At 50.0% G+C, this 23,848-nt stretch overlaps 1 long non-coding RNA gene across 1 annotated transcript in view; it reads left to right on the top strand.

The window, feature by feature from the left end:
• The first annotated feature begins 619 nt into the window (after positions 1-619).
• The window catches only part of LOC110259852 (uncharacterized), a 41,457-nt gene continuing 18,228 nt past the window's right edge, over positions 620-23,848 (top strand). The window contains exons 1-2 of the long non-coding RNA XR_014843567.1: positions 620-843; positions 2,117-2,755. This is a non-coding gene — a long non-coding RNA (uncharacterized LOC110259852). The remainder of the gene's footprint in view (positions 844-2,116; positions 2,756-23,848) is intronic.

Raw genomic sequence — 23,848 nt, 5'->3', positions numbered from 1 at the left:
TCTTAATGTCTCTTCAGAGAAAAAATGTTGTGTCCACCACCCACCAATTGGCTTTTTTATATCATGAGACACATTTATATTAAATACATAATACGTTAAATGCATATGAAGATAGGAAATAAAATATTTCAACTGCAAACAATTGCAAAAGAAGATGATCCAATTATCAGAGTTCATAAATGACGGGAATTGGGAAACATACTGCAGGTAGCAAGACAAAATGAGAAAGAAGAAGAAAATCAGAAGCTTGATTGGAGGGTATCCCAGCCCATTGAAATAGGGATATAGGCTCCATCCTTCCCGCGGTCCTCAAGTTCACAGCAACCATCACTGGTAATGAAGATGGCGAATTTGAACATCGGCTGCACAACAAGTACTCTCCTATCACCTGGGTTTCAGCTCATCCTAGTTGCTTGCCATCTTTTTCTTTCATTTGTTTGGTCATAGAAGCCCACCGTGTTGAGCATCAGCTGTGCACCAGGTGCGGTGCAGGACCCAGCGCACAGCCCAGGCTGCGCATGCGCGTTGCGGCCGGTGCCTGGTGGCGCTGGGGAGGCAAGATGGTGGAAAGGGAATGACGTACGTCAGCACGTAAGGACGCACGCAGCGACGCCTTGTAGCACCTGCTATGAAGGACAACGATCCGGTGCCATCGGAGGTCACAATAACGCTCCGAGTTGGGGTTGCGAGAGGAAGTGGTAGGAGAAGAGGTCTGAAGTGCTTTTCTCCTAGGACCTCGAGACGGAGTGCGCGTGGACAGGAGAGAAGAGAGAGAGAAGCAGGTCGGAGGAGCCCGCGTGTGAGGTCCTTCCAGCGAGAAAGCCTTGCAGAGGCGGAGAGGAGGTGGGCAGTGCGCGGGGCAGGGAGAGGCGTGATTGGGGCAGGGGCGGTGAAAAGACCCAGAGGGCAGGGGCCTCGGAAGCAGTACTCAGAATTAGTTTCTCCTGAGGCAGCAGGTGGGCATCAAAGGGTTTTCTGTAAGGTGACGGGCTCAAATGCGCTTTCCTTTCTCCAGAGGTCCAGCCATGTCCCCTCCCTGTCACCCAGAAAAGCAGTCCAAGATGATCTTCGCAAGTTTTTAGAGAGCAAACAAAATCCATGGTAGTCTCCCCACCTTGCACTAAAACCTAGAAAATGAGAGGATGCTTTTTAAAAAATAATTTAATTACGGCTGTGCCCAGAGGCAGAGGCTGCGAGGACCGTCTGAGAGGCAAAGCCGATGAATGGGTGAGATGGGAGAAAGGGCAGGGCTGACTGGGGGTGGTGGTCAGGAAGGGCGGGCCCAGAGCTGGAGTGGGGGACCCACAGGGAGGCAGAGGCCATGGCTGAGACCACCACGAAATCCACCTGCCCCTTCTGCCCCAGGAAGAGAATTAACAGCCAGACTCCAGGTGGCATATTGCCCTACCTTGCCCGCCCTCTGATGTGGCCACCGTGAGCAGTTATGGCTGCCTGCCCAGGCTGAGCGCAGGGGAGACCCGCTGGGTGTGCCTGCTCTCTGCTTCCCCTTTCCCTGTAGCCTGAATGTCTGCACAACCTGGGAGGCCACCCGCTGCCAGACTCAGGACTGTCACTGTGTCACCCTTGAGTGGCTTCATTGTCGGGTCATTTGTTACAGCAGCAGAGTCTCTCTGACCAATAAGGGCAGCAGGCCTGCACAGTCCAGCACGCCTGGCAGGAAACATGAACAGCCAGGCATGTCCATTTCCGAGCACACCTGTGCCCCAGGCAGAAAGGGCGCTGCCGTGTGCTTTGGGTGGTCATCGGGGCTGGAGCAGAAGGACCAGCAGAGATACTGCTGGCCAGGCAGTGGGTCCGGCCCACCCAGCACCCAGCTCTACAATTTACTGGGCGCAGTGCAAAATGAAAATTCAAGGACTCTAGTTCAAAAGTGTCAAGAAATTTAAAAAGGTGACAGGCCACTAATAACCAAGCCTGAGCCCCACTGAGTGCAGGACCCCCATGGCCGCGTCCACCCACCCGCCCCACGGAATCTGTGCCTGGGTGGCTGTGTCTGCCCCACACCCCAGCAGGCTGCACACACAGGCAGGCGACTGTCCCGTGGGGGCTCAGCTGCGAAGAGCAGCCCCCAACCAGCACCCCCCACTCATTCCAGGAATGCCGCTGTTGCGCCTGGAGGACTCCCAGGTCCGAAACAGGAGCAAAGCCACTGGAAAAACCATTGCAAGGAAGAACCGCAGTTCATTTCTCCTCTGAGTACCTACTGCATTGTTGAGCGAGCTGCTTGGTGCCTCTGAGTTCACCTAGAGCAATATTCCCTGAACAGAATCCTGAACCCTAAGAGGTACCTTGGTATGGCGGGCAGAATCCTGGCCCCAAAGATGCCCACGTCCTCGACCCCAGAGCCTGTGACTCTGGCACCTGGCAGAGCCAAGGGGACTCTGCATGGTGACTGCAGTGTGGACCCTGAGCTGCAGAGTAACGAGTCACCCAGCTGGGCCTGCTGCAGTTTACTCACATTCCCAGCAGTGGCCAGAGGGAGATGGAGCAGATGTACGGCCGCTGGCTCTGAAGGTGGAGGAAGGGCTGGAGCCGAGGAACGCAGGAGGGCCAAGGGTCTGATCCTGCCCTCGAGCCTCCAGAAGGAATGCAGCCCTGTCTGCACCTCGATTTGAGCCAGTGAGACTGTGTTGGATTTCTAACCTCCAGAACCAGAAGATGATAGATTCGTGTTGTTTTAAGCCACTAAATTTGAGGTCATCTCCCAGGAACAGTACGAAACGAATACATTCAGGTTAGTAGGCACCGAAAACCTTGACACTGTTTGTCTTCCCCTGAATCCATGCCATTAATGTGTGTCTGTAGCCGTCTTGGGGCCGCACTATCAAAGCAAAGATCCAGGGGGTGTAAGGATTTCGTTCACTCTGGAACATTCTCAAATAGATATGACCATCTTTGTAGCAGAATATATAAGGGCAAGAAAGCCCTTAGTAACTTCTGGTATCTTATCTCATTTTGGTTTTAAGTGGTTCTTTTTGGCCACTTTCGTGGAATGTGGAAATTCCTAGTCCAGGGCTCAAACCTGTGTCACAGCAAGGACCACTGCTGGGAGTTCCGGTCGTGGCGCAGTGGTTAATGAATCCGACTAGGAACCAGAAGGTTGCGGGTTCGATCCCTGCCCTTGCTCAGTGGGTTAACGATCCGGAGTTGCTGTGAGCTGTGGTGTAGGTTGCAGACGCTGCTCGGATCCCGCGTTGCTGTGGCTGTGGTGTAGGCCGGTGGCTACAGCTCCGATTCGACCCCTAGCCTGGGAACCTCCATATGCCGCGAGAGCGGCCCAGGAAATGGTAAAAAGACAAAAAAAAAAAAAAAAAGAGTTAAGGACCATTGCTGGATCCTTAACCCACTGAGCCACAAGGGAACTCCCAGAAGGTATGCTTAAAGCTAGATGTTTGCAGCTAGTGCCCTGCCTGAGGGGTGCTGTTCTCAGAATTGGCAGTTTGAGGAGAAAACTAGGTGAGGTATCATCTCTAGAAGACACATTTGTTTTTGACCATGTTTATATTATGAAATTTTAGATCCATACATATGTCTATCACAGAGCCATCTTTAAGTGCACCATTCAATGGTGTTGATCACATTCAGTGTTTTGCGACCATCACCATTATCCCCGCATCTTTTTCATCATGCCACGCAGAGACTCTGGGCCATTCCCCATTCCTCCCAGCTCCTGGCAACCACCCTCCTATTTTCTGTCTCTATGAAATGGACTTGTCAAGGGCTCTCGTGGAAGAGGAGCTGCGTTGCAGTGTTTCTCTTTCTGTGACTGGCTTATATCACTTAGTGTATTGTCCTCAAGCTCATCCATGCTGTAGCTTGTGTTGGAACTTCATCCTTTTTTCTGGCTGCATGGTATTCCATGGCATGGATATACCACACTGTGGTTTTCCATTCATCAACTGATGAACACTTGTTTCTAGCTTTTGGTTGCTCTGAATATTGGTGTACAAGTGTCAGACCTCTGTGTGTTCAATTCTCAGGTCTAATTAGGATTTACTGGAGATGAGAACGGAGTTCTAACAAGAGGCCTCCTCAAAAATCTCTCTCCACCCATGAGGCTGCTGCCTGCTGCAGCTGAGTTGGAAAGTTCTGAGCCGCTAGGACGTCACGAGTAATACATCTACCACACCAAGTGGATGTGAGAGTAGAGATGTCTGAATTCAAGGCTGAGGCTAAACTGCAGCTGTCAAGGTCAATCCCATATGATGCATTTTCTAGCACACTGAGAAAAGCAAATCTGGCTAGCTATTCTCTTCTGCAGAGTGTAAGAAAACCTCTGATTGGAAATCCAGATTTTCAGGTTCAGTTAGAACTGGGCTTGTTTTGTTTTGTTGGAGAAGAAGCATTTACCTCTTGGCCGCAACAGGTGCATCTTCGCCTGACCCCCTGCCCTGGACCCATGTGCCCTCGCAGTGGGCAGCACTGCTTTGGGCTCCCCCAGCAGAGACAGGCTCTGGCCCAGAGCTTGGCACAGAAACAGCTTAGATGTTGACAGGGCCCTGGTCAGCCGTACACAAAGCTCAGCATCACTCATCTTTTTCTTATCTTGAAGACTTTTTTTTTAACGTAAAAATAACTGACTCTAGTAGGTTTCGGGCCATGTACAATAGACCTCCGGAGAAGGGACTGTGGAGAAGGGCCCTTTGCGACATCTGGGGAAGTGTGGGTCTGCAGTGGTTTCTGGTGATAGTGACTGCCAGCTTGGCCATCGAGATGTATCTCATGGGAAACGTGGTGCCTCCCTGGCTCCAGCCTTAGTCCCTTTCCTCTGGGATCTGTAGTTTCCAAGCTCGTACCCCTCCCTCTCCACCCAGCACCAGCCCCTCTTCAGCTCTCCCAGGCCAAGGGGGTGCTGGGGATGCGCCGGGGGTATGGGGGTTGGCAGGGTCGCCCTGGGGTGGCTTGGGAGACCCAAAGAGCAGGTGTGGGGGCGGGGTGGTTGGCGGCGTTTGGCAGGTGGACCTCCCGGTGCTGCAGAGGGGAGTGCGGGGAACGGAGAGGGGCGGGCCTGGGAGAAGCAGGTCTACAGAGGAGGAGGCGCAGCAGTGAGGGGGGTGCTGCAGGGGGCGCGGGGGCGGCGGAGGGGGGCGCAGTGGCGCATGGGGGCGCCGCAAGGGGGGTCGGCAGAGGACGCGGCCGCGGGGCTGCGGCGCCCACGAAGCCGGCCCTCGCTCGCCCCTCGCGGGCCCCCTGCGCCCGGTCCCCGCCCGCGCTGCTGCTGCCGTCAGAGCCGCCTGCGTCAATGCTGCTCGGTGACACACACAGCTTTTTTTCTCTGCTCCTTTTTCTCAATGAGAGGAGCCTAATGGGATTTTTATTATCGGACTCATAAATCAAACCGCCGGGGCCCTCAAGCCTGGCACGTGTACAGCACCCCCTCCCCCGCCCCCGCGCAAAGCGGGGGCTGATCTGTCTTTCCTCTTTTACTGGAAAAACGTTGAATATTTCATCCGTGCATGGTGAGAACCGCAGCTCTGCACCCAGCGGCGCAGAGATTGCGGGGAGCCAGCCCTTGCCTGCAGAGGAAGAGTCTTGCAGGGCTGTGGGTCCCTGAGCGAGCCACACACTCAAGAACTGAGTGAAAAATGGGATTAGCAGTCAAATGGGGCCTGGGTGGGGGAGAGGGGGAACAGACTGACTGACCCCGTTTGTCCCAGGGGCTGCTAAACATTGGTGGGGGCTGTTGGTGCAGAGTGGACAGCGTCCCCCACTCCATCCACACTCTTTTGTGTGGGTGTGTTATTGACACAAACCAGGATGCCAGCCATGAATGCAAATCAAAGAGCAAAGACGTCAGTGGCAGTGGCAGAAGTCTGGAATGGCAGGCGTCCTGCATGCTTCTGCATTCTAATGCGCGCTGCACGCGGATTCCAAGTAAGATAAATAAGCTCTGGTTTATCCGATCCGGGCCTGGCCTAAAACCAGGCAGTGGATGAGCCCTTGTTAGCCCTGGAGGTGGGAGGCCAGGTTAATCCCCAGGGGTGTAGTCCCAGGAGCCCCTTCCTCATTTCCAGTGCAGATTCAACCACAGGTGGGAGGCCCAGGACCAAGCTGGTGGGGTAGGGACACTCCAGGAGGGAGGTCCCAGCTTCCAGAGTGGACCAGAGGCCCAACCTCGCTCCACCTCTGGAAACCACCATATATTCAGGCCTGGCCTCCACACAGAATTCACAAGGTTTTGCAAGCTGGCGATCTGGGCGCTCTGAAACCAGTCTCCACCACCTTCCCTGATAGACCTGCCCTCCTCCTGGGCCACATCTACCCCCTCGGAATGGAGAGCAAACCACCTTCACCTACCAGTGAGTGCCTGGAGCACAGCAGCCCTGGAATGAAGTAGCTGCAAAGAGTGTGGCCTAATTTTGTGTCAATTCATAATAATTTTAACTCTTTTCCCCAGCGGGTGGTCTCCAATCCTCCAAACTCCTTCAGTGGCCATGGGATGACAACAACGGGGAGCAGAGTGGTTGTGTCTGTTCTTTTCAATGCCAGACCTTTCTCATCTTAAAACTGCAGAGGTCCCAACCTGGAGACCCAGACTGCACACTGACAAGGACTGCACACTGGTCTGCTTGCCTTGGGTCGCTGCTGTGCGCAGGCGGATGGCTTCGGCCATACCTTCTCCTTCTCCCTGTGTATTTACAGCACGACAGGCTCTCTACCTGGGTGCGAACTCCGTTCACAGACATTCATAGGTCAACTGTTGCCAGCTAAGGGAGGCGGGTTTGTAAGGAGGGATTCCATCAACTCCTTGGTCTCGCCACATTCTTCCACTCCAGTAAGGAGAGAGAGATGAAAACACTGAGGAGAGAGCCATCTAGAGAGGGCTGGGAGCAGGCGAGGGAGGGAGCCATGAAAAAGAAAAATGAGTGCTTACAGCTTCATTTGCGTCATCGGGATGTAACCCATGGATGCCCAGGATGACAGCTTTTATACTGAACGTGGTACCCAGCAGTCTGGGGTGCACAACAACAACAAAAAAACATTGGCGCAAGGACACTGTACCCTTAGGACACCGTTTCAAATATAACCTCTGTCATTTCAGTGTCTAAGCCCATAATCTGATGTGAATGATATCTATGCACAGCAAAAGTGCAATAAATACAAAACGTATCTTGACGTGGATTGATGGATCTCAGTAAATTAGGTCCTACTGCAAAATGATTTTGATTAAAAAAAAAAAATCAGAGCAGCAGCCAGAAGGAATGCCACCAGAAAATTATTAGCTCACTTTTTGCATCCAAAGGAAAGAAAATACATTTTGCAAATATGTAAAAATGCAAACGTCAATGGATGCCAGTGGGGAGAAAAGCACGTAGGATCCGTTTTGAGTTTTGAGCGAAGAAACCCTGCTGAGTAAGGGCGGAAGGGTGAAGGGGTCGGGTCACTGACATTCACCAAGGACGCGATGGGGAGGGAGGCGCCCGCCAGCCGCTGGCTCCCCCCCTGCGGCTCCGGAGAGCATCCCGCGTGCAGCCCGGATTCTGGCCGGGGAGAAGCCCCCGCGCCCTGCTCAGAGGAGCCAGGCAGGAGCGTCCACCGGCTGGAGATCCACAAATTGGCCGCAGTGTCTCCTCACGCTGAAGCAGAGACTGAGAGATGGAGCGCGCGCAGGGGCGTAGGGGCCCCGCCGGGGCGTGGGGGCCGCACAGTAAACCCTGCCCCCAGGGCACGGGACCCCAAACGAGGACTGAGCTCAGCACCTTCCACAGCGCGAATTATGCGCGCCGAATCCCATCTTTTCCCTTCTAGAGGACTGCCCAGTGCGTGTGCGCGCGTGCACGTTGTGAGCACATCCTTCGTGCATACACACTCACAAAAGCATACAGTAACCCTGTGTAGAGATTACGAGTCTAGGAAACATGGACTGCCTATCATTTGTTCTTAAATGCATATGTGTCCTTCAGATAGTTCAGCACACGCGCCACACCGTCAATTTTATCACAAACCTCAGTGTGTGGAGGGAAGAAACACAGGAGCAAAAGATGTAATTTGTGCATTAGGAAGTCTTGCAGCTCCGCTGACGTCTGCACCCCGTGCTTTGTTCCCCTGCCATCAATCAAACTGACTGCAGCTCCCCCGCCACTGCAGGAACAGACGCAAGAAACCCTCCACCTCACTGTGGCTTTAGCTACATACTCTTGATGTATTTTAATTCTGTTAACTTAAGAGAAGAAAAAAAAAAAACACTAAAGGACTTTTGTGTTTTAAAAGTGCTTTTTTCCTGTGTGAAAGATTGACATAGTAAGACTTGAGAGAGATCTCACTGCTGAAATGGGGAGCAGATTGAATTCTGTGTTACTGTGTCAGTAGTTCTCCCAGAAGAAAAAAAATCTCTTGATGGGACAGCTTCTCTTCTCTTTGTATATCAATGTTTAAAACTATGAGGAAAAACTCTTTTTTCTTTTTAGGGCCGCACCTGCGGCACATGGAGGTTCCCAGGCTAGGGGTCCAATCAGAGCTGCAGCTGCCAGCCTGCACCACAGCCAGAGCAACGCTGGATCCGAGCCATGTCTGTGACCCACACCACAGCTCACAGCAATGCTAGATCCTTAACCCACTGAGCGAGGCCAGGGATCAAACCCACAACCTCAGGGTTCCTAGTCAGATTCGTTTCCACTGTGCCAGGACGGGAACTCCAGGAAAAGCGTTTTTAACGTGCTATCAAATCCTTACCTGTTTTTCTCCTCAACTAGGCTTCTGGGGCTTCATCACTTCAGTGTGATTTCAATTGCTTCCTAACGTGTTTCACTGTGGAAAGGTAGGGGGAGGTATGAATTGAGCACACATGGGCATGAATGAGCCATAATTAGTGTTTACTCAGCTCTTACAGGTTGTAAGGTAACCGCAGTGGAGGTGCTGATAGGCCAAGGCAAGCTGCCAGGAGTCTGCACAGGCATATAAGGGACATTCTGGAAGAATCCCAGCTGCTACTCTGAGAACAGGTCTCTGGGCCTGGGTACACCAGGATTAATGCTCTTCAAAAGTAGGGGCAGCAGACATTTCCTGGAACCATGAAGACGCTTCCAGAGGTAGAGGCAGGAAGGTTGGGAAATCAGGCTTTGGAAAGAAAGCCAAGGCATTTGGGGTCTATCTTGGGAATGACTACAAGATGGCAGTGAACGCGCACTGCTCAGCTTCCCAGGGCTGCCGTAAGAGAGTCACAAAGGGGGAGGCTAAAACAACAGAAATGTGTCATCTCACAGTTCTGGAGCCTGGAAGTCTGAGATCAAGGTGTGGGCAGGGCCGTGCTGGCTCTGAGACTGGGCAGATCCTAGCTGGCCTCTGCCAGCCTCTAGAGATGCAGCTGAGCCTTGGCGTTCCTTGGCTGGTAGCTATACCACTCTGGCCTTTCCCTCTGTGGTTGCCTGGCCTGTTCTCTGTGGGGCCTCTGCTCTTGTTATAAGGACACCAGTTGTACTGGATTGGGACTCACCCAGATGACTTCATCTTAACTTGGTTATGGCTGCAAAGACCCTATTTCCATATAAGGTCACAGTCACAACACAGGGCCTCAGGATAACTTTTGAACACAATTCAACCACAACTGATGTTTTGGGCTTACACCATTTGGATGGCCTCTAACTCTAGCCCTGAGTTTCTCAAAAGATGCCGTTGAGAGTAGCAGCAGCAATAAGTCCAGAGTTTCCACACTGCCTGGCGTTCCAGTGTTTTGAGCCTGATGGTGTTAGCAGCCCCAGCAAGAACCAGGGCAGTCCTAGCAGCTACGGGGAGACCTTGATCCTGGGGCAGGTGCTGATGAAGAGGCACACCTGCCAGCAGTGAGTTTGGCTTCTCAGACACTCAGGAGAATGTGGGGATGGCAGAGCCCATGCCAAGGGAATAGGGGAAGACATGGGTCCTATAGGTTTTTAGGTCCTAGTGACCGAGAGGTGGGCTCAGCACCAACAGCTTCCTCTGTCTCAGGCCTTATTCCTCCCAACCTTCTCCACTTGCTGAGGTCTGGAGAAGCAAGAATGACCATCTGCATGTTGGGCACAAGTTAACCAGATGAGTGGCTGGATCTTTTATTTCATTCTGATGTGGGCCACGTCTTGCAAAGATTCATGGGTGACTATGATGGGTCTTAGCCTATAAGAATAGTTCACAGTTTAAGTACAGCCAGGCCAGTGATTTCCAGCGGGCTTCCTCAAAATCCCAGAGTTGGGAAGAGATACCCTAAGGGACACTTCAGGGATGAACGGAAGGGGTGCTGGGCCAAAATGGCCATGTCACTGTTGTCACCTCTCTGTACTGACCGTATATATGAATTCTGTGAAGGATTTTATTTGGGGAAAGAGTTGGACAAATTAAATATGTAATTAATGAATTTATTCATTGATCAAATATGCAGGGGACCTGTGTTCCAGGCACCATTCTAGGTGCATGAGATACACCCGTGAACAAAATAAATAATAACCCCTGAACTTGTGGCACTGCCATTCTATTGGATGGGGGCATACAATTAAGGATAATACATAAGAAAAACAGCTGTTGTGATGGAAGGTAATCCATGCTGGGGAAAAGACAAATACAACTGGATAGTGGGATGGTAGGGCAGTAAGGGTAGACTTTACCAAGAGGATGGCATTGGAACAGAACTGGCGGTGGTGAAGCGCCTAGTAACGTGGCATCTGTGCAAAGAGTGTTCTGGTTAGAAGGAAGGACCAGAGATGAGGACACAGGTAATTAGGAAACCCTGCAGGTCATTGCAGGTATTTCAGGTTTTACTGAATGAAACGGTGGGCTGGCCATTCCTCTGTTGTTCAGATGAATGGCAGGGTCTGACGTGTATCACAGAAGGATATCTCTGGCTACAGGGTTGGAAATGGACTGGAGGAGGGCAAGGCTGGGCCTCAGAAAGGCTGGGGAGGAGACTGCAGAAATCCAAGTGGGAGGTGATGCTACTCAGATCAAAGTGGTCCCGGTAGGATAATAAGATGCTGTCATATTCTGACTATGTTTTGAAGATGGGGCTAACGGGATTTCCTGTGGGATGTCATGAAAGAGAGGTGTCAAGGATGACTTTAAATAAGGTCTAAGCCTGAGCATTTAGCAGGAAACTGAAAAATATAAAACAGAAGCACACCCGATTTGAAAAGGACCAAAAATAAATTCTAGGATGGAAAAGTGCAGTGATCAAAAGCAAGAAGTTCATGGATGAGTTTAAAGTTTAAAACCAATGGATAGACACAGCTGAAGAGAAATTCTTAAATAAGAATATGTGTCAGGAGGAACTCCAAAACATGGAGGGAATCCCAAAGGAGTAAGCTATCTTAAGGAGATATGGATAGATCTATGCAGAACAGAAAGACAGAAGTGGTCCAAGGGAGTGGAGGCAAGAATTGAGGAGATGATGGCTGATCATTCCCCAGAACTGATGAAAGGAATCAATCCACAGATTCAAGAAGCCCCATGAGTTTCAAACAAGATAAATAAAAGATAGCCTCATCTAAACTAAATAGAGAAAGTAGCCAAAGAAGAAAAAATGGACTGTCTTCAAAGGAGTAAGAAAAATGACAGCTGAAGAGTTCCCATTGTGGCTCAGCAGGTTAAGGACCTGACCTAGTCTCCATCAGGATGAGGGTTCCAACCCTGGCCCCGCTCAGTGGGTTAAGGATCCAGAGTTGCCACAAGCTGCAGTGTAGTTCTTTTCTTTCCTTCAGAAGAACAAAATAAAACCCACAGATTTTTTTTTTTAATGTACAGCTAAAATCACACTTAATGATGAGAAACTGGAAGCTTTCCTACTAAGATTAGAAATAAGGTAAAGATGTCCCTCCCATCACTGCTTTTCGACCTTGTCCTGGAATTGACTTTTGTCGGTTTGTTCTTTTCCAGTTTTGTTGCGACAGTTTTTTTTTTTTTCCTTTGCTTTTTAAGGCGCATCCGCGGCATATGGAGGTTCCCAGGCTAGGGGTCCAATCGGAGCTACAGCTGCCGGCCTACGCCACAGCCACAGCCATGAAGGACTCAAGCCGTGTCTGTGACCTACACCACAGCTTATGGCAACGCCGGATCCTTAACCCACTGAATGAGGCCAGGGATCGAACCTGCGTCCTCAAGGATGCTAGTCAGATTTGTTCACCACTGAGCCATGACGGGAACTCCTGTTGCGACATAATTGCCATACGGCACTGTGAAAGTTTAAAGTGTCTGTGGCATGATGATTTGACGTACATCTGTTGTGAATTGATTACCAAAATAAGTTGTTAACATCCATCATGTCATGTAAGTAGGGGAAAAAAGGAGACGATGTTTTCTCATTCTGCTGAGAATTCTTAGGATCTACTTTCGTAGCAAATCTATATATCGTGCAGCGGTGTTAACTGCAGTCATCGTGTTACAAGCTGCATTCTCCGTTCTTATTTATCTGATAACTAGAGAATTTTGTTCATGTATCCAGAATTTTAGAGAAGTCCAACTACAGCAAGCAGGTCAGGGCTCGCCTGGAAGTGAAGGGTTGGTCAACGGCTGAGAGAGATTTGGCGGTCGTGGAACTATTCTGTTAGTAGATTACGGTGGCAGTTACACATCAGAAACATCTGTCAAAACTAATCAAACCCTACACTTACACGGGGTCTGTTTCAGTGTGTGCTAACTATACTTTAACCAAGTGAAGGTCGCCGTCGTAGAGTGATCTCTAAAAAAGAAAAGAGGTGGCACTAAAGGGCTGAGGACCCCAAGCCAAGCTCTAAAAGGCACGCCGAGTGCCAAGGGGCTCCCCTACAGGGGTGCGTGGGGAGGAGGGTGGGCGCTCTTTCCAACCTTCCTGAACTCAGATCACCTTAAAATCCTGTGTAACGGAAGAGAAGGGAGACCTGGGTTAGTGGGCAGCCTGCTCAGAGCACCCGAGAAAGCCAGAAACCAGACTCAGAGGGCCCTCACCCCGGTTCTGTGCTTTACACTGGTGCCCCGCGGAGTTTAGGAGGCAAGTACCAGGCAGCTCACCGCACCCGCCTCACTTGGGGCCTCCTTCTGCCCCTCCCTCAGCCCTGGCCTCCCAGTCCTGGGGTATCCGAGCCCAGAGGCAGCGGGAGGAGGGTGGTCCATGTGGGGGCAGAGGGGACTCACCGGCCCACCGGCCCTGCCCGCTAAGGGAAGCTGCCTGTGGCTCCTCTTTTTGGAGCCATTTTCATTTTTTATAGCTTTGGACATTCTTCGGGGTGGGGGCCCCCCAAAGCCACTGCAGAACAAACATGTTGAAGAGTCCCCACATTCCACATTAAATATATATGGATTTAGCTAAATTGCAGGAAACCCGTTGGTGTAATGTGGTTTTATTTTGGTTTTTTTTGCAGACGTCTAGTTAAACATTTATTTCAAAATTTCCGTGTTTTCCCACCCACAAATTGCAGCCAATTTTCCCCCTTTGAAGTTCTTAAAAATCTCAAAAATCCCAGTACAGCAGGGGCTCTGTGGTCACCGTGCCGAGCACATAAAATGGCTTTTCCCTTCACACACGTGCTCTGGCTGCCCGCTTAGACGGGGTTTTCTTTAAAGTCTTCATCTCGTTTAAAGAGAGTTCACCCACGGAGCACTGGGTGGGTGGGCAGGGCAGGTGGGCTTGTCACCTGAGCAAGGTCCCGGGGCCCGGCCCTTCCAGCAGCCGTTAGATCTGAACATCCAGCCTGTTCCCCCGTGGAGCCTGACCCGGGCAGGACAGGTGTGGCCCGGAGGCTCTGCATCTCTAACCAGCTGCCCCAGAAGCCCCTTGTCTTGGGCTGGTCCCTTCCCCAGCCTGACTCTGGGAGACTGAACCAGGATGTGCTGGGGGCAGGGGACGGGAAGGCCAGCCTCCACCCACCCCAGGGGCTCTGGAGCCAGCAGGTCACTGCCCTAGGCAGGCGGAAGCTGAAAGCTCCCCAGCCTCCCAGGGCAGTTCTCCTGAAGGACAATTCTCCCAGGGGGCAGCCTCCAGCCATGCTCAGGGGACAGTCACAGTAACAGGGCCCAGGCGCTGGCACTGGGATGCCCGCAGCTCCTGCTCCCGCTGCAGCTCTAGGGACCACTCTGAGCACAGCGCAGGTTCCTGGCGTCGGTAATTGGGCTGTTCCCACCACCACGGATTTCCAGGAACCACCCCTGAGACAGCCGTCATTTCCAGAACCCTCCCAGGGATTCCCACTGCAGCCAAGTTTGGGGAGCACTGAATTTTAAGTGAAGTTTCAACTTCCATCAACTTCCTGTCTAGTGACAAGCCTCCTTCATGGCATGTGAACAAGCTTCTTAAGACACACTTTCCATGTTTCTCCACTGATTTTTTTTTTTTTTCTTTTTAGGGCCGCACCTCAGTTTATGGAGGTTCCCAGGCTGGGGGTCAAATCGGAGATACTGCTGCCAGCCAACGCCACAGTTACAGCAGAGTCTTCAGTTCATTTCATAAACACATGAAAAGATGTTCAACATCACTCATTATTAGAGAAATGCAAATCAAAGCCACAGTGAGGTACCACCTTACACTGGCCAGAATGGCCATCATCAAAAAGCCTACAAACAATAAATCCTGGAGAAGGTGTGGAGAAAAGGGAACCCTATTACATTGTTGGTGGGAATGTAAATTGGTGCAACCACAGTGCAAAACAGTATGGAGGTTCCTCAGAAAACTAAACACAGGATTACCATTTCATCCAGCAGTCCCACTCCTGGGCTTCTCTCCAGAGAAAACCATGACTCAAAAAGATGCATGTACTCCAGTGTTCATTGCAGCACTCTATGCAATAGCCAAGACACGGAAACATCCTAAATGTCCATCGACAGAGGAGTGGATAAAGAAGATGTGGTCCATATACACAATGGAATATTACTCAGCCATTAAAAGGAAAGAAATAATGGCATTGGCAGCAACATGGATGGACCTAGAAATTATCAGGCTAAGTGAAGTCAGTCAGATAGTGAGATACCACCACCAAATGCTATCACTTACATGTGGAATCTAAAAAAAGGACACAGGAGTTCCTGTCGTGGCTCAGTGGTTAACGAATCCGACTAGGAACCATGAGGTTGTGGGTTCGATCCCTGACCTTGCTCAGTGGGTTAAGGATCGGGTGTTGCCATGAGCTGTGGTCACAGACATGGGTTGCTGTGGCTCTGGCACAGGCCAGTGGCTACAGCTCCGATTCTACCCCTAACCTGGGAACCTCCATATGCCACAAGTGTGGCCCTAAAAAGACAAAAGATAAAAATAAAATAAAATAAGATAAAATAGCATATGCTTAAAAAAAAGAGAGAGAAACAGACTCATGGTCTTTGAAAACAAGCTTACAGTTACCAAAGGATAAAAGTGAGGAAGGGGGATAGATTAGGAGTTTGGGATTAAAATATACACACTACTATATATAAAATAATCAAGGTCCTGCCATCCACCACAGGGAACTCTACTCAATATTCTGCAGTGGCCTAAATGGGAAAAGAATCTGAAAAAAGAATACGTATACATATATGTACAACTGAATCACTTTGCTATACACCCAAAACTAACTCATTGTAAATCAACTATGCACCAATATAAACTAAAAATTAAATTTAAAAAATTTAAATAAAAAATAAGTCAAATGTTCAAAAAATTTAGAATTAATAATTAGTTATATCTCAAAATGCTTTAAATTGTGGTTGAAAACAGAATTTTAAGAATTAAACTTTATGAAATTTAGCAACTCTTGATATCCAAAGTCTTTTTGTTTTCCCACTGGACAGAGAAAAAAATATTCAGAGCAGTAAATCACCGATAGTTTTGAAAACAAAAGAAGTCATATTTTATATTCCCATTGTCCTCCACAGAATTGTGCAAATAACACGTTCAGTTTTGTAAGAAGAGATGAGAGAAAAGGGAACAAACTAAATTCACTGGGTAAGTTTTGCCCAGTAGGAAGGTCCATTCAGTCTGAGTTTCTCAGCTTCCTGTCTCTCATCCAGATGTCTTATTGCCTTTAGGGAGTTTAGAGTCTTCAGGATTTGCTCTGATTGAGCAAATCTTTAGATTAGTGGATTCTTTCATATTCAGTGTCTGGACCAGATTTAAAAACCAGCTATTGAAGAATAAGGCCAGAGAGAAACAGAGGGGGCAGCCAGCCTTGTGGGTGGAGCAAGGGTGCTGGCTGCAGGGGACAGGCTGAGGACATCCTGGTTTCGGTATTTCAAAGTCCTTTTCTAGAGAATTGTATGGGTGCCGAAAGCTTGTTTACAAGCCAGTCAAATACACCAGCAGAGGTAGTGCCTTGTATATATCCGTCCTTGAATGAAATAAACATCACTCCCATTCGTCCCTCTTTTCTCAAGTTCTTTATGGTCGGAGAGAAAGGAACATATTCACTGACAGATCCAAAACGAATACTAGAAAGCTGAAAGCACTGCGGCATCCCCAGGAGCTAAAACATCTCCCTCTTGGGTTGGAAAGTCGAAGGGTGCTGCCTGGGTACCTTAGGAGTTTGAGTCGAGGACTCACTCTGCACGGGCTTCAGAAGTCACCTCTGAATGTGAGAGAGGACCTACTATGTGCGGGATACTTTGCCAAGTGCATTGGTTTCCTGGGGTTGCCCCAGTGAATTACCACAAACTGAGTGGCCGACAGGAGAAAAGTATTCTCTCAGAGCGAGGGCTCCAGAAGTCCGGAATCAGGGGCTGGCAGGCCTGCGCCCCCTCCGAAAGCTGCAGGGAGAATCCCTCCTTGTTCTTCCGGCTCCTGGTGGTTGCTGCCAGCCCTGCACTCCTTGGCATGGGGGTGCATCACACACGTCCATCCCAGGACTGTCCTTTCCTGGTGTCCCTGTGTCTTCCATGGCGCCCTCTCTTCAGGACTCCAGGCCCATTGGACCAAGGCTGCACCTACTCCAGTCCTCATCCCTCTCACGACATCTGCAAATGCCCTCTTCCCGAACAAGCTTGCTGAAGTCAAGGTGTTAGGACATCAGCATATCTTGTTAGGATGTGCTGACGTGGACTTGTGTTAGGACTTTGTCATATCTTTTGGGGACACAAATTCAGCCTACAAAGGTGGTTTTGGAAGAAAGAAAATGAATAAGATATATGTAGTATATTTTAATATTATTCAGCTTTCTCTGTTTTTATTTTTTATTTTATTTTTTTCCTGCTGCACCCACAGCAGACAGAAGTTCCGTGGGCCAGGGATCAAACCTGCCCCACAGCAGTGACAACACTGGATCCTTAGCCCACTCGTCCATCAGGGAACTCCTAGCTTTTCTTAAAATTTAATATTTTCTTTTGCTTTCATCAGATGCAAAATCTACCCGCCCAATTTTCTTCGTTGCCTCACTCCTTCAAACTCTGGGAATCAGCAGTGCCCAGTATTGTTATTAACCTGTAGAAGGTGAGGCCTCTTCAAGCCCCTGTGGCTTCCTCGAGTTCACTGCATACCTAGCTCTTTCTTGTACAGTCTATGCAGTTCCCCTTTCAAATTAGTATATACTATTTTGAATAGATTCTAGAAACTGGTGTCACATATGATTTCAGGCTTTGGAAATGGGTGAAAGAGCCAGGGGCTACTTTGGGGACATGGGAAGATGAGAAGGAACTTGTTGGTGACACATTCTTTGTCAAACATTCCTTTGATTACCTGCTAGTTTGAATCTTTTCTCGTGTGTTCATTGGCCATATGCCTTTCTCCTTTTCTGAATTATCCATTAATATTTTCACCTATTTTCCAAATGAGGTACTGGGTGTTTACATTTTTTTCTGAGTTTTTAAAATTAACTTGAAATAGCTTTGTATGTGTCACACTGCTAAGAACTTTCTCAGTTTACTTGAACCTGATGTTATTTGTGATGTTAGTTGATGTCCCCAATTCTAGATCTTATGTTATTATGCCACGACTTATTTTATTTTGTAATCTCTTCCACTGGTTTTCTGCTTAGGCTCTCCTTCTTTACCTCAGTATGTCTTAATATTCTATTATTGTTCTAATTTTAATGGATTGTCCTACTGAAGTCCTTTAACGGAGGTCATATTAATCTTGATACATTAAGTGAAGTGGGAGCTCTAGCGAGTGTTTTACATTGAGGGTTTTTCCAGCGACATCTGTGGCCTAATCAGCCTTTCCTGTTGGTTTGGTACAAATGGCCCTTCGTGCTGGCCGTCTCCTCCAGAAGGGCCTTTAGCGCATTAATCATAAGTGTCCTGAAGTCCAATCTAATAGTTTCATCTGGCTTATCTCCGAGCCTGGTTTTGCTGTTTGCGTGATCTCTTGACGATTAGTTGCTGTTTTTCTCTTGCTCTAGTGGGTATCTCGTATGTCCTTACGTCATAATTGAATACTGGGCATTGTGTGTAGAAGGGTCAACACCGAGTCATCATTCTTGGTGCCCAGAAATGGAGCCGATGTTCGCATGGCGGAAGTCAGTCTGGCGGTGGCTTCGTTGCTGTTATCACAGCATCTCAGGCTTCACATTCTTCCAGAGATGGCGGGGGGGGGGGGGAGGCTGGCTTCAGGTTTGGGACATTTGCTCAAGGGTTCCGGGAGCTTCTGCCATGCCTCTCTCTGGCTTTCGGCTGCCCCCAGATGGCAGGGTCTCAGCCAGGTACCCACCCCTTCCCCAAGCAGCAGGCCCTACTGTCATCACCTTAGCTGGGCTCCTGGGGGGTGAGGGGCAGTAGGTGTCTCCTTTGTCCTAGTCAATCAAGGCTTGAGTTAGCCAAGACCTGTGTGCCAGGGTGAGGGGGTGAGGCTCCTGGGCACCCGCCCCTCCCTGAGGCAGTGAAGCTGTGGGAGGTGGTGGGAGGGAGTGATTCCCCCCCCCCACCTTATCAACACATCCCTTCTTGATGTCACTGGAGGACCCTGGCCCAAGGGGGTTTCCTGCCCCTCATCCCGGGGTGGAAAGTGACACCTCCCCTTTCCCAGATGTCATGGATCTTTGCGCATGTCCTGGGGGTGACAGTTTGCTGCCTCTCTTCCATGGCCTTGAGAATTTTATTTTACTTTACTTTACTTTAGAATTTTTAGGGCCGCAGCCATAGCACATGGAAGTTCCCAGGCTAGGAGCTGAACCAGAGCTGCAGCTGCCAGCCTACACCACAGCTCACAGCAATGCCAGATCCTTAAGCCCCTGAACGAGGCCAGGGATTGAACCCACAATCTCATGGATCCTAGTCAGATTCGTAACCTGCTGGGCCACATGGGAACTCCCAAGACTTACTTTTTAAGAGAATAGGATCCCTGGAGGAGGCAGAGCTGTGGGCCTCTCCTTCAGCACCTGCTGCTCACTCCTGCCCCAGAAAGGGAGGCCCTGCGGAGGGCTGGTGATTGAGCACAGACCCCCTGTGCTGGGGTCCCGGCTGATCCAGTGGCATCCAGCTATCTTCCGGCTTTTATTCCAGCCCTGAGCCCACCTTGGAAAACTTTGTCTGTAAAATCCGGGAGATACTGTTGCCTTGCAAATTCAGCGGGATGAAAAGTGATGGTTTTGCAGATTATCCTGTTGTCTCTTGCCCATGAGAAGGGTCTTAGAGCTGTCTCGGTCCCGAATAGAAGACGCCTCCAGTGTAGACAGCTGAGAGCGGAAAATCTGGGCCACGTGATGTGAATAGCATGAGCTGTTCTTACAATACCCTGACACCAAATGTGTAGGGTTGTTTTTGTTTGTTTGTTTTTTGTTTTTTGTCTTTTTATTTGTCTTTTCTAGGGCCGCACCCATGGTATATGGAGGTTCTCAGGCTAGGGGTCTAACTGGAGCTGTAGCCGCTGGCCCACACCACAGCCACAGCAACGTGGCATCCAAGCCACATCTGCAACCTAAACCCCAGCTCACAGCAACGCCGGATTCTTAACTCACTGAGCGAGGCCAGGGAGCGATCCTACAACCTCATGGTTCCTAGTTGGATTCGTTAACCACCAAGCCATGACGGGAACTCCCGGGTTTTTTTTTTCATACGAAGAAATTCCTGGAGTTCCCATTGTGACTCAGTGGGTTAAGAACCCAACTAGTATCCATGGGGATGAGGGCTCCATCCCTGGCCTTGCTCAGGGGGTTAAGGATCCGGTGTTTCGCAAGCTGTGATGTAAGCTGAAGACACAGCTCGGATCTGGCATTGCTGTGGCTGTGGTGTAGGCCAGCGGCTGCAGCTCCAATTAGACCCCTAGCCTGGGAACCTCCATATGCCGCACGTGAGGCCCTAAAAAGAAAGGAAAGAAAGAAAGAAGAAAGAAAGGAAGGGAAAAAGGAAGGGAGAAAAAATCCTCTCCGAGCCCAAACTGGATGTCCTATGATTCAAATCAGTGCTCACGCAAACTACCTGGAGTTAATGCAGGCTCCTAGGTTACCGGCACAGCCCCAGGAGACTGCCCCCACTTCTGACCCACAGGCCCTGAATCAGGAGGTTCCCATGGCTCCCTGCTCAGGCATGATTCATTCCTGGAATGGCTCTCAGAACTCAGGGAGACACCGCTGGTTTTTTATAAAGGGGACAGATGAACAGCCAGGTGAAGGGCTGCACAGGGTCCCCACCACAGGAGCCTGTGCGGAGCTGGGCGCGCCACCTGCCCAGCACGAGAATCTTTCAGAACCCCTCTGAACCCCCTTTGTAGGCTTTCCCGGAGGTTTCATTGGGTGGGTGTGGCCGATCGCATCACTGGCCACTGGGGATTTGCTTGACCTCCAGCCTTTTTCCCTCCCTGGAGGTGAGGGGTGTGGGTCTGAAAGTCCCAACCCGCTACCCGTGGTCTTTCTTGAGACCGGCTCCATCCAGAAGCTGCCCAAGGGCCCCAGCTGGTCTCCTCTCACCCTGTCACTGGTGACGACACGTGAGGCAGTCACCGCTCAGGGATTCTGAGGCTCATGGGAGCTGCGTGCTGGGGACAGAAGATGAAGTACGGACTTCTTTACTGCGGCACTCACAGTTTTCATGGGTAAAAGCGACATCGTGCTTTCAGCACTGTGCACATTTCTGTCCCATCATGACATCCCTACTGAAAATTAACCCACCCACTGTCTCCTTCCTTCACGCCTACTTTTAGGTGCTCGTCTTCTGGTGTAGGCAGCGGGCACGATCCTGGGAGTCTGTGGAGCTGGCTCCTCAGTCAGGGTGGCTTCCCATCAGAGGCAGAGCCTCCCCCACAAGAGAGGCTGGAAAACCGCCGACAATAAAAGTGTAGCACAGGACTTTTCGGCAAAAGGTGTAGAGAATTTTTTTCTGGGCACCCAATAAGGACTGTCCGGGAAACGCCATCTATGGCGGGTCAGCCACGTGGCAGGAGTCCCTTTCAGAATGTTTCTGATTAAATTACTTCAGCAAGATTGATGACTGTTCAGGCAGCCCAAGACATGAGGGGCCCTTGGGTTGTACAAGAAGTAAGGGTAGGTTGAGTGATAGGCTGGAGAGGTCATGGCCGTTGTCTCACACGTGATGGGAGAGCGATTTTCCACCTGCTTGGGTCTGAAGACAAACCAGGGGCCAGCCGGGGACTCTCAGCTCTGTCACTTGTCTTGGTGCGTCGCAAAATCAGAAAGACCAGGGAAGCTAATTTGATAAACGGGGAGACCGATTTAGGGCACTGCCTGAGCCACAAGACCAACGCCTGCTGCTTGAACAGGGGACACAACCTCAAACCCATGCACATTTTCTGCAGGGATGCCTCCTCTGGTGGAACGGGCTCCACCTGAAGGAGGAGGAGTGGATGGGAGGGAAGAGAAGCCAGGACAAGGAGGAGTGGAAGGCAGCGGCTGTCACGTGGCGGGGGGCGGGGGCTTGTTTTGGGGGGGCTTTGTTTTCAGGATCTGTAAAGAGCAGCAGCTGGACCTTATCATACTGAAGGTTATTCCCTCCTTGAAGACTGTATTTCTCCCTTGTTTTAGATTAAGCTAAAGCAAGACCATGTTGGTTTGTTCTGGGAATCAGGTCTCAGACGCTGAGCAGAATCCTGGCCAGTGACACTTGGTGTGATACTAGGTGTATTCCATTGGAATTCAGTTAAATGCTGAAATTTAAGCCAGAAGCTAAAGAACTTATCTTTCTCAAGAGAGACAAAAACATGCAACATCCTTCAGCCTCAATTCCCCAAAAGAGGAAGGCTTTAAATAAAACCATTTTTGGAGTTTCCTGGTGGTTCAGGCAGGATCAGGCGTTGTCACTGCAGCAGCTTGAGTGGCTGCTCTGGTGTGGGCCCAAGCCCTGGCTTAGGAATCTCCATGTGACACGGATAGGGCCAAAATGAAGAAAAACCAATTTTTCACTATTTACCATAAAACGGCAGGGCAGCTTTTGTGTGTGTCCGTTGAAATTTGTTTAGATAGGAAGGAAACCTTTCCTTTAGCATTAGTCAGAGAATTGAGGGCAAAATGTCAAATTTTTGCCTTACATCTACCTCCTTATTTTTAGTGTTAGTAACGAAGATGACCATGTCCAGCCCAGAGTAACTTTGATTCGGACCTTCAAACAATTATCTGTTCGTTGTCTTATTTTTCCTGGCTGAGTCCCCGAGGAAAGGGGCGATCACTCCACTCTTCAGGTGCAAAGTCAGGACATGGGACCCCACGCCCTGTGGATGGGGGCTCCTGCAAAGTGGCTCTGGGCCCAGACCTCTGTTCCCCAGACCGGAGGTCATCAGCCAGTGAGGCCGCTGTCTGGGGTGGATGCGGCCGGAATCCATGCAGGCGGTAGAGACCCTCCCGGACATGTCACGCGCTGCGCCCCCGCCTGCCCTCCAGATCTTTGTCTTTCTTTCCCTTTCTTCTTGGCTTTGCTTCCCATTGACTTGTTCTCAAACTCAGAGGCCAGCAGAGAGGTCGCCTACCAGGATCTACGGAGTGACCGCACTGACTGACCAGCTAAACGGACACTTGGATCATGGGCCGTTCACTGTGCTCTCAGGGGAAACATCGCAGCAATGCTGTTTTGTCCCGTTTGTGAAATTTAAAGTGAGACAGTAGGTACACTACCACCCTGTGTCTTCATTTGATGTCTGGAAGGGATTTCTCAGCACAACAGCGCAGAAGCCAACCTGGGTAGAGCGTTTATCAGACACCGAGCTGTGGTGCTCCTGATGTGATTGTGTCGTTTAATCCTCACCAGGCTCTTGTACCATCAGGATTCCTGGTGGCTGAAAAATTCAAGTGCATAAGGTCCAGAGAGGGAGTATTTTGGATGCATGTTATGCATCTTATAAAATCTATGAGAAGACTGGAAAAAAGGCTCAATGAACAGAAACCAAGGGAGGCTAGAGGGTAGGGGCACAGATCACCTCCAAGCGCAGTCCACTCACCACCCTACTTCTGCTCTCCGCCCCGACTTACCTCCCATCTTTGAGCCCCTCCCTCTGGATTCGGCCCCTGAGGTGCGAGCAACTTATTGGTCGGCTGAGGTCATGCGCTGGTGTCTCAGCTGCCAGAGTTGTGGGCTTTTCCAGTGGGAGGTGGGTCGCCTCCACTAAGACACATAACATAAGCCATTATAACTAAGAGGATGTATGTTCCTGTCCTGGGCAGGAAAAAAAATAGCCAGTGAGAGGTAGGTATTATTATTATTCACATCTTATGGAAGAAAGCTAAGTTCAGAGAGGTTATATAACTTATCTGAAGCCACACAGCTACCAAGCAGTATTCCAACACTAAGTGATGAACAAAGACTCAAGGGGGTGTGTCCTGCCTTTTCAGTAATCAGTTAACATATTCAACAAAGTACAGGTTGAGCAGCTACTCTGTGCCAGGGAGTGTTCTGGACGGTGAAGACAGTGTGGTGAGAGCTATTTTCTACTGTGGTGGGCCCTATCCCCATGTCTGCACAATCTAGGGGGGATAAAGGCATTGCACGTATAACCAGGAAGTGAAATAAACAAAGGCCAATTTGTTAAGGTTAAGAAGAAAAAAAAAAAACCACCATA

Source organism: Sus scrofa, chromosome 1, assembly GCF_054392235.1.
Source record: "Sus scrofa isolate SSC_HxYL_T2T_F1_AM1 chromosome 1, Sscrofa_HxYL_maternal_Yorkshire_Landrace_v2.0, whole genome shotgun sequence".
Taxonomy (NCBI): Eukaryota; Metazoa; Chordata; class Mammalia; order Artiodactyla; family Suidae; genus Sus; species Sus scrofa.
Note: the sequence above shows the minus strand (reverse complement) of the source record. Positions and strands in the feature narration are given on the sequence as shown.